The sequence below is a fragment of the Phyllobates terribilis genome, unplaced genomic scaffold, assembly GCF_046119375.1.
Source record: "Phyllobates terribilis strain yellow unplaced genomic scaffold, ASM4611937v1 Scaffold_7__3_contigs__length_470593459, whole genome shotgun sequence".
Taxonomy (NCBI): Eukaryota; Metazoa; Chordata; class Amphibia; order Anura; family Dendrobatidae; genus Phyllobates; species Phyllobates terribilis.
Window position 1 is genome coordinate 426,508,009 of NW_027362767.1, and position 8,484 is coordinate 426,516,492.

Consider the following 8,484-nt stretch of genomic DNA (forward strand, 5'->3'; position numbering starts at 1 on the left):
CTCATCTTTTGCGAATGCCTCAAAAAATTCCATGAGGAAAAGACGGATTCTGGAAATATTTTTGAGCTGGAGGCAACAGGAGGTGGAGAGAGCTTGGATGTGAGGTTTGAAGGACAGGGCAGAAACGAAGGTTACTACAAGGCAGTGGATTTCCGGTACAGGGGAAAGCGTGATGTCATATTGTGATAGATCAGGTGCGGAAGACACGTGAGATGGAGGAAAGATGATGATTTCAGATTTGTCCACATTGAGATTGAGGAAGCGAGAGGAGACGAAGGAGGATATGGCTGATATACACTCTGGAATTCTGGACAGCAGAGACAGGGCCGCCATCAGTGTAATACTGCCCTTACTGGTGTATAGGGCCCGGTGAGCAGAGGGGGCCTGGTCGGGCCCCCGTTCTCCTGCTCACCAGGCCCTGGCGGCAGGATTCTGCCGGTTCAGTACTGTGAATGTGCGTCGGACGCACGTTCACTTTAAATCAATTGCTGTGCGGGAAGCTTCCCACACGGTAATAGTTAACAGCCGCCAGCCAATCACAGGCTGGCAGCTGATGTCAGCGCGGACCTCGCTGGCGTATGACATCACTGTCATGTGCCAGCGACCGTGCTTCGGATGATGGGAGAGCGAGGCGCCTCTGGAGTGCGGCAAGGTAAAGAGAAACTTCTTTTTTTTGCAAAGCCGCACTACAGAGGCAAGATAGACATGGTGGCGGAATAGAAACATGGGGGCAGAATGGAGACATTGGGGGTAGAATGGAAACAATGGGGGCAGAATGGGAGACATTAGGGGCAGAATGGAGACATGGGAGGAAGAATGGAAATATGGGGGCAGAATGTAGACATGGGGGGCAGGATGTGGGATATTATTACTGTAGGGGCTAATTATGTAGGCATTGTGGGCAGCAGGGCTGGACTGGCCATCTGGCAGTTCTGGCATTTGCCAGAGGGGCCGCCCACTGCTGTGAGCCACTCACTCAGCTGAAGCCCCTTTGATGTGGTTTCAGGACCGGAGCAGCTCAGAAGCAGGAGAAGGATGCGTCTTCTCATGTGAGCAGCTGCAGCGGTGAGACCTCTCTGGTCCCAGCAGTGAGACAGGAGTCGGCAGTAAGGAGGAGGGGCGGGGCGGCCGGTCTCCCTCCTGCTCTGGGCCGGCATGGCTAATTTACATACCTCATGTCACTAGGAGGCCGCATCAGCTAGAAATCTCCAGCACAGCTGCTGTCTGTAGCCACCAGCCAATGAAATCAAGCAGGGGAGCTACAGAAACCAATGGGAGGAGGTGGGCGGGGCCAGTGCTGTGAGGAGAAGAAGACTATGGAAGATTCCAGCACTGAGCTCTTCCCATAGCTGCTGCAGCCTCCGCCCCCCTCTGCTGAAATGTCACCAGCAGTCGAGACGGGTGAGGGAGGGTCAGGGCTGGAGTATGCAGGGACGGGAGGGCTCAGGCCTGTGGGCACAACCGCCACCCTAGCAACTGCCCTGAAATCACCGATTCCTAGGATGTAATATCCTATTATGAAGAAATCCAGCTGCCTGCAGAGAAGGTGAGTATATATATATATATATATATATATATATATATATATATATATATGTATGTGCTCAATGTGTAAAGTGTGTATATGTGCGAGTCATGGCTGTACTTCATGTATATATGCACTATTTGTAAAAATATATATGTATATTGTGTGTGGCCCTGGGTGCCCTGAGCAGGTGGAGGGGCCCACTCACCCTGCCGCGCTATGGGACCCGTGAGCGGAGGAGAGCGGTGTCAGCGCCCCCTGCTTGTATTGCGGGCCCCGACCCACCATACTTACCTCTCCCCTTGCCTCCGCAGCATCTTCCGCGTCCTCTGACAGTGACGTCTCAGGTCCTGAGCCGTCACAGCGCAGAGCGGGAAGACGCCGGCGATGCTGGAGTCCAGAGCAGCGGCAGCAGGTGAGAAGCGAGGTGAGTATGTGATTTTTTTTTTTTAAATGTATGGGGGCATTATATGGGGGGTGGGGTGACATCCTGCACGGGGCATTATATGGGAGTGTGTGTGACATCCTGCATGGGGCATTATATGGGGGGTGGGGTGACATCCTGCATGGGGCATTATATGGGAGTGTGTGTGACATCCTGCATGGGGCATTATATGGGGGGTGGGGTGACATCCTGCACGGGGCATTATATGGGAGTGTGTGTGACATCCTGCATGGGGCATTATATGGGGGGGGGGACATCCTGCATGGGGCATTATATGGGGGGGGTGACATCGTACATGGGGCATTATATGGGAGGAGGGAGTGTGACATCCTGCATGGGGCATTATATGGGGGGGAGGGGGGGTGACATCCTGCATGGGGCATTATATGGGGGGGAGGGGGGGTGGTGTGACATCCTGCATGGGGCATTATATGGGGGGAGTGACATCCTGCATGGGGCATTATAAGGGAGGGGGGGTGACATCCTGCATGGGACATTATATGGGGGGAGTGACATCCTGCATGGGGCATTATAAGGAGGGGTGGGTGTGTGACATCCTGCATGGGGCATTATAAGGAGGGGGTGGGTGTGTGACATCCTGCATGGGGCATTATAAGGAGGGGGTGGGTGTGTGACATCCTGCATGGGGCCTTATAAGAGGGGGAGGGAGGGGTGTGACATCCTGCATGGGGCATTATAAGGAGGGGGTGGGTGTGTGACATCCTGCATGGGGCATTATAAGGGGGGGTGACATCCAGCATGGGGCATTATAAGGGGGAACAGCCTGCATGGAGCGTTATATGGGGGCCAGTATTCTGTATGGAGCATTATATGGGGGCCAGTATTCTGTATGGAGCGTTATATTGGGGCCAGTATCCTGTATGGAGCGTTATATGGGGGCCAGTATCCTGTTTGGAGCGTTATATGGGGGCCAGTATCCTGTATGGAGCGTTATATGGGGGTCAGTATTCTGTATGGAGCGTTTTATGGGGACCAGTATCCTGTATGGAGCCTTTTATGGGGGCCATTATCCTGTATGGAGCGATTTGTCAGTTTCTGAGCTATTGTGGAATTTACAATAGATATCGCTCATGTAATGTACTATATGTATTTTTCTGCGGTATCTGTGCATCATGAATCGTGGTATGTGTTAAAGGGGCCACTGAGACTCTTTGGCCCAGGGCCCACAAAAACATGGAGCCGGCCCTGTTTAATGTATTTACCCTGTGCCCAGAAGTCTTTTTGTAATTACCTTTAGTTGTATTTATTGCCTGTGAGTGGCGCTATCACTGCCGGGTGTGACGCACGCCGTGGATGCTGGGTGTGACGCGCGCCGTGGATGCTGGGTGTGACTCGCGCATTGGATGCCGGGTGTGACGCGCGGGGTAACCCCATCCACAACCCAGCGTCCACCACGGGGAGCGCGTTACTGATGTCACTCCTCACTTGATGTGACGTCAGCGGATGTCAGAGCCGGCTGCAGCCGGGGGTCACGTGATGCCTGTGAGCGACCAGTGATAGCGCCACTCACAGGCAATAAATACAACTAAAAGTAAGACTTATGGGCACAGGGTGAATACATTGGGGGACATTGGGGCAATTGAAAAAAGTAGTAGACAACTTCTTTAAACCTTTGTTGGTAAAACTTGCAATACATTTACAGAAATTTAAGCAGAGCTTTATTATCAATCTGAACACTAAAAAACTGCGTGTATAGGAAACACAAGTGTTAGGCCACGTTCACACGTTCAGTATTTGGTCAGTATTTTACATCAGTATTTGTAAGCCAAAACCAGGAGTGGGTGATAAATACAGAATTGGTGACGTGTTTCTATTATACTTTTCCTCTGATTGTTCCTCTCCTGGTTTTGGCTTACAAATACTGAGGTAAAACACTGACCAAATACTGAACATGTGCACATGGTCTTAATCTGAGCATAGTAGAGCTGCCTATGATTAATGTGGAGTCAGCAGTAAGGCATGCCTGCCTGTATAACCAGCAGACAGTGGGACTGTGTATAGGGGCAGCGGAGCTGTGAGTGGACTGTACAGGCAACAATGGATATACATATGTAATTACCATTAGTTGTATTTATTGCCTGTGAGTGGCGCTATCGCTGACCAATATATTTTATGTATAATTTCTTTTTTACTCCTCTCTACTGGCTACTCCATATACACGCATCCTTAATATATAATATAATAATATACCACAGTATATTCTTGTGTCTTCACCCAATCACAGAGGCCTCTGCTACTTTTACGTACACCTGACAGCAGAAACAGTACAGACCAAAAGTTTGGACACACCTTCTCATTTAAAGATTTTTCTGTATTTTCATGACTATGAAAATTGTACATTCACACTGAAGGCATCAAAACTATGAATTAACACATGTGGAATTATATACTTAACAAAAAAGTGTGAAACAACTGAAAATATGTCTTATATTCTAGGTTCTTCAAAGTAGCCACCTTTTGCTTTGATGACTGCTTTGCACACTCTTGGCATTCTCTTGATGTACTGTACATGGTGCCGATCTGTGGCAGGGTGTATCAGACACCGGCTTGTTTTTCTAGCCAGAATGTGGCAGAGATTGTGCATATCGCCTACTTTCAGTCACATGACTGCTCGGTCTCATCACCGTCACTGGAGAATCCTGACAGTGTGCTGTGCACGGTGCGAGGCTTCACAAGTCTGCAGTCACATAGGGCGACTGCAGGCTTTCACAAAAAACATGGACCAACCCCTTTTAAAGAGGATGTTTCACCATTTTTACATCCTAGACTGGGCACATCATGATAAAGAGGCTGAAGATCTAAATGAAACATATAATTTTAATTTCTCCTCTCCATTGTGGGGGTGTTCGCTTACATCTCAGTCCCCGCACTTTGTCCTCATTCAGGTGTCAGTGATTTTTCATGTACTCAAAAATGGTCCTAGTTTAATCAGCGTTTCAGTTTTTACCATCAGTATTTCATTTAGTGATTTTCACAAATGAAAAAATAAATAAATTACAAAGCATTTCCTATACATTACACTGTTAATCACGGACCAGGCGGATTGTGCACTGTGCTGCCCGTGCGCTGTCCGTGATTGTCACAGCAAGGCTATAGACTTGTAGAGGTGATTTTCTCTGACGCTGATAAAACATGAAAATATCTCTTTTTTTTTTGGGGGGGGGGGATACAGTCTGCAATAAAATATGGGCATATGAACAGGACCATAGACTATAATGGAAATGAAATCATGAAAACCACAGATGGAACATGTACATGAGAAATGGACGTCTGAATGAGACATGACTGTCATCAGTTGTGCCAGGAGTAGAGCAGGACGACGCGCGTTGTGGCTGTAGTCTCCCTGGCTGTTATAACATGTACATGGCCACCGATCAGCTATATACATGCCAGTCATCATCCTATATGGCCTATTCACACAGGAGGACCGCACTTCTCTGTGCACAGAGTGATTGATAACATGTTGTGTGCACGTACAACGTCATGTTGTCAGGAGCACATGTCCTGTTTACCGGGAGCAATGTGCTACCAAGAACCATGATTTTTAAGCTGGCTAAAAATCGTTGCATGTGACGAGTAACCATTTTGCTCTTATATCAGGTGATTACTGACCTGTTTACATGAGCCAATAATCAGGAAGGCTCCTACCAACACATACCGGTATTTCATGATTATTGGCTCATCTAAATTGGCCATAATTCAGTGGCTGTCAGCTATGGAGGTCCGCAGCACAAACCACACAACATTGTGTGCTGCTGACCTGCAGTTAGACTATCTAGAGAGCAAGATTACAGAAGTTACAAGAAGGGGGCCTGTGTTCTTGAAAATGCCAGGGCTGAATTTCAGTCCCAGTCCGGCCCTGGTCGGCAGAATGGAGTCATTGGGGGCAGAATGGAGTCATTGGGGGCTGAATGGAGTCATTGGGGGCAGAATGGAGTCATTGGGGGCAGAATGGAGTCATTGGGGGCTGAATGGAGTCATTGGGGGCAGAATGGAGTCATTGGGGGCAGAATGGAGACATGGGGGCAGGATGTGGGACATTATTACTGTACGGGCTAATTATGGATATTATTACTGCTGTGATGTATTTTATTTCTGAGGATACTGTTTTCAGTGAGGGGGGTCCTGTTACTGTGCAGGGTGACACCGTCGTTTTTTTTCTTCATCTGATGTAGTGTAGAAGTTGTGGAAAAATTGGGGAATGTGCTCTGTAAGCTGCTCTAGATAACTGTGTTATTTTATGCAGAGACGAGTCCTGGCTAGAAGGAGTGATGGCGGTCTGCGCTGGATATAGAGGAAAAGCGAAGATGAAGGACTTCAACTAGTGAGTCAGTGTATTACCTGTACTCTGACACTAATACACTGTATACTATGTACAGAGCTCCCGTGTATAATGGCACTTATTGTAATATTAGTATTCTGTTTTGTTCTTTTTATTAAAGATCAGTATTGTAGTATTCGGTCACTATGTGGTCTGGTCATGGTGTGGTGGTATTTGTACCCTGTATGTGGAAGTATTTGGTCACTATGTGGTAGTAATATGTGGTCTGGTCATGGTGTGGCGGTCTTTCTCCCTTGTATGTGGTGGTAATATGTGGTCTGGTCATGGTATGGCAGTATTTGTTCCTTGCATGTGGTATTATTTGGTCACTATGTGATGGTAATATGTGGTCCGGCCATGGTGTGATGGTATTTGTTCCTTTTATGTGATATTATTGGTCATTTTAAAAAATGTATGTAACACATTCCCTAAAATAAAAATATACCAAAAAAGAGTATTGGGTATTATAAGAAATGTTTATTAGGTTAGAGTAGAGTACAATCTGGCCAGAAGAGTCTCCTTGTCGTGGTGGCTTAAAAAAAATCTTTTGGCCAAAACAAAAGCTGCTGGCTATATATGTGATCTGGTGTTTGATGGAAATTGTTAATGTGTGATTGGTGAGGATGTGGTGCAGAAGTGGAATTTTTTCAAGAGTGGAAGGTTCGAGAGGTGGAGGCAAAGCTGGGGTGGAGGCGGAGCTGAGGTGGAGGTGGAGCTTGGGGTGGAGCCTGGGCTGAGTCTCAAGGGGGCCCGAAGAGTGGGACCCTGAAATTCCTGGTGGCAGCTCTGAGCAGAGAGGTGATGTCTGAGCCAAAGAGGTAGATCTGAGTGTCATCAGCGTATAGCCGGGATCACAGTAGTGTATCAAATTCTATGAGAGAGCATGGGCGGCAATATGCTAATGACACTGGGCTCAAGCTCTGCTGTGAGCAGGAGCCGAGTGTCAGTGCTGTGTTCTCTGATCCTCTCGCACATAGATGATCACAACAGTGCTGCGGAGGGGACGGAGAAAGTCATTTTCCCATCTCCTTTGTTGCTGGCATCAGCGGGAATCTCACTGCACTCGGGTGATAGCCCAGTGCAGTGCGATGTTTCACATGCACCCATAGACTTATATGGGAGCGTGCGATACAAATTCAGCATGCAATCGCAGCATGCTGCGTTTTTTTTTCAGTCTGATCGCGTTCCGAAAACGCATATGAGCACACACTCATAGATTAACATTGGACAGAATGCAATCCGATTTTTTATCAGATTGCATTAGTCCAATTTAATCGCAAGTGAGAGCGAGCCTTATAAGTGGTAATGGTAACTTTATGAGTATGAGTGGTTCTATGTCATTATCTGGTTACAGCTCTGCAGGACGAAGATCATAACTTGTGATTTGTGTTTCTCCTCTCATGGACTTATGCTCAGTGCACTTGTCTATGTATTCATTATCTCATCTCCAGTGATACATTCTGTGCTCTGTGAGAAATGCAGAGTTTTGATAATGCTGCTGTAGTTTAGGAATTCAAGGGGTTTTCCGTGGACAAAAAAAAAAAAATCTGGCTGTCCCTGTAATGAGTTCCTAAGCCTCCTGTCACCTTATTTTTTTTCCCTTTTATAGCTCTCCTATCGCTCCCTGCAGCCGTCCTCGTGGTTAATTATTATTTACATCCTGAACTTCCTGATAACTCTCCCTCCCTTGGTGCCTTAAACTACATTTCACAATAGAAAAAATTGATAATGGAAAAGGATAGCAGCATGATAAATATAGAATATACAGCTAATTAACTATTGCAGTTTATCAATAATGCTACCCTAGATTAGGACTCTAAAGGCCTAATCGTCATATATGAGTATATGAATCAAGAATAAATAAACAATTACAAGTCCAAAATTTTATTCAAAAAGTATATAACAAAGTTTATTAACAAAATACAATGTACAGGTAAGGGAGACAAGAAAAGTGCATAAGTGAAGAAATTTTACATGGTGACAGAAGTTGTACATGGCACAGTACCTTAAAATAGATACCAATATAAGGGGGGCCTGCAACCTTTTTGTGCATCTGCCCTAATGCGCGTTTCGGACCAGCCTTCGTCAGGGGGCTTTGTCCCGAAGGCTGGTCCGAAACGCGCATCGGGGCGGACGCATATAAAGGTTGCAGCCCCCTTATATTTTTGTTAA